Here is a 10,718-nt window from a genome sequence, read left to right on the forward strand (position 1 = left end):
GGAAGAGTTAGCATAGATACGGTCCTGGGCTGTCCAAATCAGGGCCGTGGGAGCTACAAGTACCAGCTCTTCATGAAAAGAAATGAGATCATCAGGGAGTGACATTAAGCCAAAGACACCAGAGTTAGATATTGAATCCTCAACATCGTCAGATGGGAGAGGAGTAGGCAAAGGGAGAGGCTGAGCAGATAATGAAGGCCAAGCGGGAGAGGAAAGCTGAGGAAGAGGTAGAGGGTCACCAGATTCAGAAAACTGTGGTAACTGCAGGGGGTCACGGGATTGGTACGTCATTAGGACAGCACATACCAAGGCCCAATCACCCCAAACAGTGACAGGAACATAATTTCCTGTCAGGACCAGTTCTCGGAATTTTGCACCAACACGATCCCATAGTTCCACATCTAATGTTCCCTTTTCAGGAAACCAAGAACAGTGTTCTTCCACTGCCCTAAATAGGGTGACCATATTTTCCATGGGCACCTGAACTCCCCCTGTTTGAACAGGAGTTTAATATAGTAGAGATAAGTATAATGTTTAGATTCTGTGTGACCCATAGTTACCCTGGACAATACACAGACAGCTCACCAATCGTTGGGGAGCCAAACAAGTGTTTCTGTGGACCGGATCAATGAACGTTTCTCTGCACCTACCAAAGGGAAGTGGGTTCCCACATGTACTTAGGAAAAAGAAAACCACGTTGGCATGCCAGATATTGGGGGAAGCCACCCCCAATATTTCAATGTAGGTTCTATTTTCCATAAGTGTAGGCTGGCTGAGAAATAAAGAGAGATGGTATAAAGAGAGGAATTTTATGGCAGGGCCACCAGGGGTGACATTACATATTGGTAGGACCATGATGCCTGCCTGAGCCTCAAACCAGTAAGTTGTTCTTAAGGGTTTCAAAAGGGGAGGGGGTGTAAGAACAGGGAGTAGGTACAAAGATCACGTGCTTCAAAGGGCAAAAAGCAGAACTACTACTAAGGGTCCAGCAAAGATCACAAGGCAAAGGGCACAAGCAGAACTACTGATAAGGGTCTATGTTCAGCGGTGCATGTATTGTCTTGATAAACATCTTAAATAACAGAAAACAGAGTTCAAGAGCAGAGAACTAGTCTGACCACAAATTTACCAGGGCACAGTTTTTCCCCACTCTAGTAAGCCTGAGGGCACTGCAGGAGACCAGGGGCTATCTCAGTCCTTATCTCAACCACATAAGACAGACATTCCCAGAGTGGCCGTTTATAGACCTCCCCCCAGTAATGCATTCCTCTCCCAGGGTATTAATATTAATATTCCTTGCTAGGAAAAGAATTTAGCGATATCTCTCCTACTTGCACGTCCATTTATAGGCTCTCTGCAAGAAGGAAAACATGACTCTTTTTGCCCGACCCCGCAGGCAGTCAGACCTTATGGTTGTCTTCCCTTGCTCCCTAAAAATCGCTGTTATTCTGTTCTTTTTCAAGGTGCACTGATTTCATATTGTTCAAACACACATGTTTTACAATCAATTTGTACAGTTAACACAATTATCACAGTGGTCCTGAGGTGACATACATCCTCAACTTATGAAGATAACAGGATTAAGAGATTAAAGTAAAGACAGGCATAAGAAATTATGAAAGTATTTGGGAACTGATAAATGTCTATATTAAAAAGAAATCTTCACAGTTTATGTTCCTCTGCTGTGGTTCCAGCTGGTCCCTCCATTCAGGGTCCCTGACTTCCTGCAACAGCAACTCCATTCAGAGGAGGGCAGGACAGACAGCGGCAGGCCTCATCAGAACCCAAAGGCCATGCAGAACCTTCTCATGACAGCCTCCTGGGGGAGACAGGGGTCAATGGGAGTTGTAGCAGCTCCTACAGGCTTCCCACTCTCTGGAGGGTCACAAGGTGTCCTGCCATGACTCAGATGAGCCTCAGTTTGAGCTTTTGCCTCTGTGGCCTGTGTGGATATGTGCAGGGCCACCAGGGTGCCATGGTGGAGCCATTCCCTACACAGCCTGGAGGGCTTGTGTGAAGTGGCCATTTATAATGAGCAGACTTAGGGGAAATTGAATAAAGAGGTTTTCATGAAATGTGTAAGTGGGAACATGTTGCCTCAAAAATCCAAGTAGCCCCAACAAACGTTATTAGAAAGCTGGTCTTAGTCTGCAAATTAACACCACAAATTGGACAACTGACAAAGAAAAGAAATTTATTTCTCCCAGTTTTGGAGGCTGGGAAGTCCAAGAGCACGGTGCTGGCATCAGGCAAGGGTCATCCCATGGCAGAAGGGTGTAAGGCAGAAGCAAGCATGTGAGACATGGAGGAAATCAGGCTGACCTCACTTTTATAACACACCCAGTCTCGTGATCACTAACCCACTCCTGCCATAAGGGATTAATTCATTCATGAGGGCAAAGCCTTCATGACCTAATCACCTATGGAGGACTCCCTCTGCAACATTGTTACAATGGCAATTACGTTTCGTTTTTTGTTTGTTTGTTTGAGACGAGTCTCTCCTCCCAGTTTGCCAGTAAAGCTCCCCTTCTTTCTGTGTAGCCATCCTGGTGGTCTTTTGAATGACAGGACCATTTTTTTCCTCGACCTGAGTCATTTTATCTTCACCTTTTGTAATTAGGGATATTTTAGGGGGGTTTCTATTTAATTTTTTTCTCCAAGGAGTCTCAGTGTCCATGACAGTGTCACAGCAGTGAGGATAGCAGCAGCAATGTATCTGCTTGCTGAGCCCTGAGGAACCTCTGCCATGGGAATCCTGGAGATCTGAACATCATATAAATTCTTGCTCAGTGGCCCCCCCCAGGGAGTTATTGCCTTTTTATATGGAGCGTTTGGGAAATGTGGGGCCAGCATCTGGCTGAGATACATAACCATTCCCTCCAATGAATGATGCTGCCACCTAGTAGGGTCCAGTCTGGGGTCAGGATTCACTTTATGTCTGGCTCCTCGGCCCCCTTTCCCCATCATTACCTCTGGCTTAAGCTGCTACTTTTAAAGCAGATGCTTGGAAAATCCCAGGAGAACCACCCTAAAGTGATGCGACCCAGAGCACAGGCGTGCCAGCAATCAGCCGAGCCGGTCCAGGCCAGTCCTGGCATCCAGCCCTCCGGTTCTCAGCATGAATTGTTTGATTTGGGTGCCTGGTATCCCTGCCGGACACTGGGGGGCCCCCACCAGGGATTTGTGGATACTGGGATGAAAGACATTGGCACCAATGGGCATGACATAAAATTTATTACTCACATAATAAATATCAAGAGGATAAACAGCCCTTCCTCCCGAAGAAGGGCTCGAGATTAGTCTGGAGCAGAATAAGCTGTGTGGGGAGGGTGAAGTGGCCTCAGGTTTTTGCCATGTGGAAGAATTACCTGTTGTGGTTTGAGATTCCCACTCATGCCAAGAGACGGAGGGCACTCTGGGCTCTCTGATTGGGCTGCCCAGATGTGGGGCAAAGGGGTGGGTTGGGGACATAGAAGCTGTCAGTGGTCAAACAACAAAAATAGAGTCTTTCTGTGTATAACACCTAAGATGCCTGCTGTGACTATTTCTGTTCAAAGCCAGGAAGGGGTTGGTGGGAAGCCTGAGGCAGGCACTGGTCCACAGCAATTCCCACATCAAGTACAATGTCTGGGTTGCAGTCTGGGAGGGACTGTGAGCCAGAGGGCCCAGCTAAGCTGCAGCCGGATTCCTGGGCTGCAGAAGCCATGGAATCATAACTGAGAACTGTTTTAAGCCACTCAGTTTTGGGGTAATTTGTTATACTGCAGCAGATAACTTGTCTGGATTTTGGTATTGCAGGTGGGTTGCTGCCATAACAAATAACTAGAAACAAGAGGGCAGTATTCAAACTGGGCTTCCAAAAGGAAGGGCCAGGCACAGTGGCTCATGCCTGCAATCCCAGAACTCTGGGAGGCCACAGCAGACAGATCAAAACCAGCCTGGGCAACTTAGAGACAACTTGACTGTAGAAAGCAAAAGTTCCTCTTCAAAGCTTCCCCTTTAAGTCATAAATGTTATTGATATCTTTTCTCAGAACTAACTTTCTTCAAGTTTCTTATTTTATAGTAACAACTCTCTGTTAAGCCTTATGTAGCAAATGTACCAGAATAAGTATACTCTGAGTTCAATATCTATGTTAAACATGCTCACAGGCAGGTAGTATGTTCTGTGTTCTCATACCTTAGTCAAAATATTGTGCTGGACGTACCCAGGCATGTCCCAGATTGCAGCATACACTCCTTCCTTATTTGGGAATATTATTACTTTTCTAAGTCCTTTTGTAAACAACTTCCTTTCTTCTTTTGTTCCTCCCTGCCTTTACCTATTTAAAAAAGTTTTAAACTGTTAGCCAATCAGGTTTTAGTTTAGATGGTAAGGTCTGGCTCCAGCCAATGACACGTCAATAGGGACCTCATGCATAAGGGATAAATATTTTAGTGTCTTTTTTATTTTGTATGTGCTCGTGGCAGGATTGCTGACGGACAGCACCCTTTCTGCAGAAGGTAAAAATCACCTTGCTGAGGAAGCTTCTTGTGTGATGGCTGATTCTTCTCTGTGACATTGGGGAATAACGATTTATTTCCAACAGCTTGGGGGTTCACCTGGGATCACCCAGTCTCCTTCGGGTCGGGATCTCTGATTCCCCCCCCTCCAGGGGAGGTGTCCCGCTGCCTTATTGCAGTGGCATCAGGGACTGGGAATCTGGACTCACCTGTTGTGGTGAATAAATCTGGACCCTCAGCAAGGCAGAAAAGGACAGACAGGCTAGCATTGCACTGCGGCAGGGACCGGGTAAACTCTGTGCACAGACCAAAGTAAAGAAACGTCGCAAGGGGGCGACAAAGTCCTTGCTTGGTGGTCGGGATATCCTGGAGGTTAAAAGTGGGTGCGAATAGACCTCACTGCAGGTGGTGGTGCTTGTGTACATCGTGATAAGTCCTACTGCTGGACGAAGTGAGTGAGTCTTGCCTGCGGTTCCGTGGATACATCATAAGGCTTCCTGCCGTGGGGTTTATACCAGCACACCAATGCTAAGAGGGACTTAAACTCCCGTGAGGAAAGTGGCCAGGTAGGACAAAGTGATTGAAGAGTGTAAAAAGCCCCCAGAAAGAAAAAGAGGAGTTAAATCCTCCTCAGGGAAAACGAAACCTCAAGCACGAAACGTTAAAAATTTAAGCAAGCCAGGAAAAAAGAGCATAGACAAGAAATCTCCAGGATTAAGAGGTTAACTCTATCTGATAATCAATACGGGAAAGATTTATAGCAAATCAGGGGCAAAAAAAGATGCAAGCTATCAAATCCCTCCTGATAGTCCTTTAAGGCTTATGTTAAAGTGTTGGAAAGATAATGAAAAAACTAAATTAAGCAAAAAAAAAAGCAGCAAATAATTAAGTATTGTTGCTTCATTTGAACTAAAAAGCCAATTCTCAAGCCAGCGGTTTTTTAGTCAAAATTTAGGTCAGATAAAGATTAAGTCTGTCAACTTTTAATAATATATGTTAATAGCAAAAGTCCTGTGTCACAAGAAAAATTGATTATGCTTTATGCTAGTGGCAAGGGCCTATTATTCTTTATCCTTTAAAAACGACCAAAGGGGGACTAGAAAATAAAAAAGAGTCAAAAATGGCCTCATCAAATAAGAGATAGGACCCTCTAGACCACGTTTCCCCATTTCTTAATAACCTGCCACCACCTCCCCACGCAGCTGCTGCTGTCCTAGATCCCCTTCTGGACCTGATCCAGAGCCAGCTGCCACTCCGGGCCCCCCTACCCGTGTTCTTCCTCCCCCATATAACCCAGATTCTTGTGAATCCTAGGAGCCTACGAATTCTAAATGTCCTTTTTTAAAGAAAAGCCTCCAACAAAAATTAAAACAATGTAAGAAGGATATTCACAATTTCCCTTTTCCTCTCCCCCAAAAAAGTTAACTTCAACATTCTTTCCTTTAAGGGAAGTTCCTCAAGGAGGAGAAACTATTGGTTTTGTGGATGCTCGCCTTACTGGGTCTGAAGTTTGGAGAACTAAAGCCACTATTAAATAATCCTAACAGGGTGGCAGATCAAATTGATCAGTTTTTAGGCCCTCAGTTATATACTTGGGCTGAATTAATGTCCATCCTAGGCATCTTTTTTTCAAGGTAAAAAAGAAATACGATCTGGGAACGTAAACATCCTCCAGGTCAAAATGTTCTGACAGCATGTCATAAATTCCCTGCTTAGGACCCGCAGTGGGATAACAATAATGCTGCCCACCAAAATAATATAATGAATTTAAAAAATAATAATCAGGGGGATTCAAAAGTCAGCACCCAGACCCCAAAACCTTTCCAAAGCATTTAATGTCCAACAAAAGAAAGATGAAGGACCTATGAGGTTCTTAGATTAATTAAAAGAACAAATTTTTAAAAAATGCTAACTTAGACCCAGAAAGCCCTCTTGGGCAAGGAATGTTAAAACTGCGCTTTGTTACTAACAGTTGGCCAGACATTGCTAAAAAGTTACAAAAATCAGAAAATTAAAAAAAAAAATCAATAAAAAAGTTATTTAAAAAGGCTCAAAGCCGAGATCGCGCCATTGCACTCCAGCCTGGGCGACTAAGCGAGACTCTGTCTCAAAAAAAAAAAAAAAAAAAAAAAAGGCTCAAAAAGTATATGTAAAAATATATATATATATATATGAGGAAAGACAAAGGCAAAAAGCAAAAATCTTTTGGCAAAATTCACCAGGGCAGATGATGCCAGAGACTAGATCTAGACCTGGGCCGATAAAATTCTCTAGGGGAGGCAAAAGGAAAAAGTTCAGAAATTCAAAAATGCAAAACAAAAAAAGAAGGCAAGGTCAGTATTTTATTTATTTTATTTTATTTTATTAATTAATTTATTTTTGAGACAGAGTCTCACTCTGCCACCCAGGCTGGAGTGCAGTGGCGTGGTCTCAGCTCACTATAAGCTCCGCCTCCTGGGTTCACACCATTCTCCTGCCTCAGCCTCCTGAGTAGCTGGGACTACAGGCACCAGCCCCCACGCCTGGCTCATTTTTTGTATTTTTAATAGAGACGGGGTTTCACTGTGTTAGGCAGGATGGTCTCGATCTCCTGACCTCGTGATCTGCCTGCCTTGGCCTCCCAAAGTGCTGGGATTACAGGCGTGAGCCACTGCACCCGGCCAGGTCAGTGTTGTAGAGAAAAAAGCCAAAGTAAGTGTCATAGGAGCTGTGGATGTGAAAATAAAGAGGAGAAGCAAAGAAGCTTTGGACTTGGTAGGGAGGAAGGAGAAGACAGATGCTACAGATGCGGGAGACCAGGTAATTTTAAAAGGGAATGTTCCAAGTTAGAAAAGGCAGAGAAATCTCCCCCACTTGTGACCATTTTTAAAGAAGAATAGAGTGGGGTGGTCACTGAAGCTGAAGAACATGGAGGTGGTCGACAACCAGTAGCCTTTCTATCGAAAGCATTAGATCCGGTTGCCAGTGGATGGCCACCGTGTGTTCAGTCTGTAGCAGCCACAGCAATACCAGTTGAAGAAAGTAAGAAATGACTTTTGAAGGGTATCTAACAGTGAGCACCCCTCACCAAGTTAAGGTGATCCTAAACCAAAAAGCTGGGAGATAGCCTACTGATTCTAGAATCTTAAAATATGAGACTATTCTATTAAAAAAAGATGATTTAACATAATTCCCTAAATCCAGCAGGCTTCTTAACAGGAAACCCACTGATTAAAAAACAACATTTGTGGTTAGATTTAATTGACTATCATACAAAAGTTAGGCCAGATTTAGTAGAGACCCCTTTTAAAACAGAGCGACATCTATTTATAGATGACTCCTCCTGGGTAATTGAAGGGACACGACATAATGGATATGCTATAATTGATAGAAGACCTTACAAGGAGTAAAATCAGGAAGATTACCAAATAGTTGGTCTGCTCTATCTTGTGAGTTATCCACACTTAGGCCCTAAAATATTTACAGAACCAGGTAAAAACCATCTATACTGAGGCTAGATATGCCTTTGGGGCATCTCATACATTTGGGAAAACTGGGGCCAGGCAAGGACTAATTAACAGTAAAGGTAAAGAACTTCCTCATGAACTGCTAGTTGTTCATGTTTTTAATAGTCTTCAATTACCTGAAGAAATAGCCATTGTCCATGTTCCAGGACACCAACCTAACTTTTCTTTTAAAAGTTGAGGAGACAATCTTGCAGACCAAAGAGCAAAGCAGGCTGCTGTTTCTGAGACTCGCATTTTTCATTTAACCCCTTTTCTCCCTTCTCCTACTATAGTTCCTATTTTCTATCAAGGCGAAAAAGTCAGCAAAGATTAGAGCTCAAAAAAAACTCAAAGGGAGATGGATACTTCCAGATCAAAGAGAAATGTTATCTAAGCCTCTTATAAGAGAAATTTTGTCCCAACTACATCAGGGAACTCATTAGGGTCCCCAAGCTATGTGTGATGCAGTTCTGTTTATGGATGTATTAAAATTTATACTTTATCCAAACAAGTTACAGTTATTTAATTTGCAAAAAAATAAAAATAAACAAACCTTAAAAAAATTATCCCTTAGAGGAAAAACTCCAGGACTAAGGCCGTTTCAAAGTATTCAAATTAACTATACTAAAACGCCCCCAATTAGTGGCCTAAAATATTTATTAGTAATAGTAGATCATTTTACCCACTGGGTAAGAGCCATTGTTTTTTCAGGTGCAACTGCCAGTAATGCAGCCAAAGTCTGAATTCAACATATTGTACCTAGGTTTAGATTAACAAAAAAAAAAAATTAATTCAGGCAGTGAAATCCATTTTACTGCATGTGTTATTATCTAGTACAGGCCCAAGTACTAGACATAAAGTGGGAATATTGGCTGGACGCGGTAGCTCATGCCTGTAATCCCAGCACTTTGGGAAGCCGAGGCAGGTGGATCACAAGGTCAGGAGATCAAGACCATCCTGGCTAACACAGTGAAACCCCGTCTCTACTAAAAGTACAAAAAATTAGCCAGGCCTGGTGGCAGGTGCCTGTAGTCCCAGCTACTTGGGAGGCTGAGGCAGGAGAATGGCGTAAACCCAGGAGACGGAGCTTGCGGTGAGCAGAGATCATGCCACTGCACTCCAGCCTGGGTGACAGAGCTAGACTCTGTCTCAAAAAAAAAAAAAAAAAAAGTGGGAATATCACATTCCTTGGCATCTATCCTCTTCAGGGGGAGTAAAAAGGATAAATCAAACTCCTAAAAATCATGTAACTAAATCAGTCCTGAAGACTTGGTTGCCATGAACTAAAAGTCTTCCTATTGCTTTATTAAAAATTAAAACTGCCCCTAGGAAAGATGTTGGATAGTCCCCTTATAAAATGTGTAGATTACCCTACTCACATTCTTCTTCTGATGTCCCTAGGTTTTTATTAATTGTTATTTATGGGAGGGGGGATTTGAACCCCATGGGTATTTGATCTCTAGCTTTGAATTTATTTGGTATACCTTGTGGAATCCTAGTTGCATCTAAATAAACATGGGGGTCAAAGGACCCAAGAGGGGCTTCTCTTGTTTTACAATGTCGTGGGTTTTTTTTGTTTGCTTGTTTTTCTGGTTGATGAAATGCCAGGGTAAAAGGGACAGCCAATTGAACTACAGTACAAATACCGCTCAAATTATTTGGCAGAGTGTCCAGTAAAGGCCCTCCACAACACCACTATACATCTGCTTGGGGATGAATAAGGGCTGACTGATGAGTCAGCTCTTGGAAGTGCCTGACCTTACCGCATCTTGTTAGGTTTCTAAGAAACACTAAATTTTCCCCTTATCTTGAGAGACACAAAACAAAAGTGGTGTCAGAAGATGGAGGCTGGATGGCCCTTCGGGGCTCTTTCAACACTTCAACACTCTAGAACACTGTGTGCCCATAAGCAACCACTCCGCATTTCCCACACCTCCATCCCCTGGCAACTGCCAGTCTGCTTTCTGCCTCCGGGGATTTGCCCATGCTGGCCATTTCATACAAATAGGACCGTACAGTATGTGTCTGGTTTCTTTCACTTAGCACAGTGTTCTCCAGGTGAATCCAGGTTGATTGCAGCATGTGTCTGTACTTCACCCTTTTTTCAAACATAGACTTTGTTTTTCAGAGCAGTTTTGGGTTCACAGCCAAACTCCATTTTTTTTTTTGTTTGTTTTGTTTTGAGATGGAGTCTCGCTCTGTCGCCCAGGTTGGAGTGCAGTGGCGCGATCTCAGCTCACTGCAACCTCTGCCTCCGGGGTTCAAGTGATTCTCCTGCCTCAGCCTCCCAAGTAGCTGGGACTATAGGCATGTGCCACCACACCTGGCTAATTTTTGTATTTTTAGTAGAGACAGGGTTTCACCATGCTGGTCAGGCTGGTCACGAACACCTGACCTCAGGTCATCTGCCTGCCTCGGCCTCCCAAAGTGCTGGGATTACAGGTGTGAGCCACCACGCTTGGCTTCCATTCGTTTTTATGGCTAATATTGCCTTGTCTGGATAGGCCACATTTTGTTTATCTGTGATGAACCCTTGGATTGTTTTCACATTTGGGCTGTTGCGAATGGTACTGCTGTAAACATTTGTGTACAGGTATTTGTTTGCATGCTTATTTTCAGTTATTTTGAGTATATACCTGGGAACACAATCATTGGGTCGCATGGTAATTCAATGTTTAATTTTTGAGGAGCCACCAGGCTGTTTTCCATGGCAGGCACACCATTCCCCATC

This window comes from Macaca mulatta, chromosome 14, assembly GCF_049350105.2.
Source record: "Macaca mulatta isolate MMU2019108-1 chromosome 14, T2T-MMU8v2.0, whole genome shotgun sequence".
NCBI classification, from domain to species: Eukaryota; Metazoa; Chordata; class Mammalia; order Primates; family Cercopithecidae; genus Macaca; species Macaca mulatta.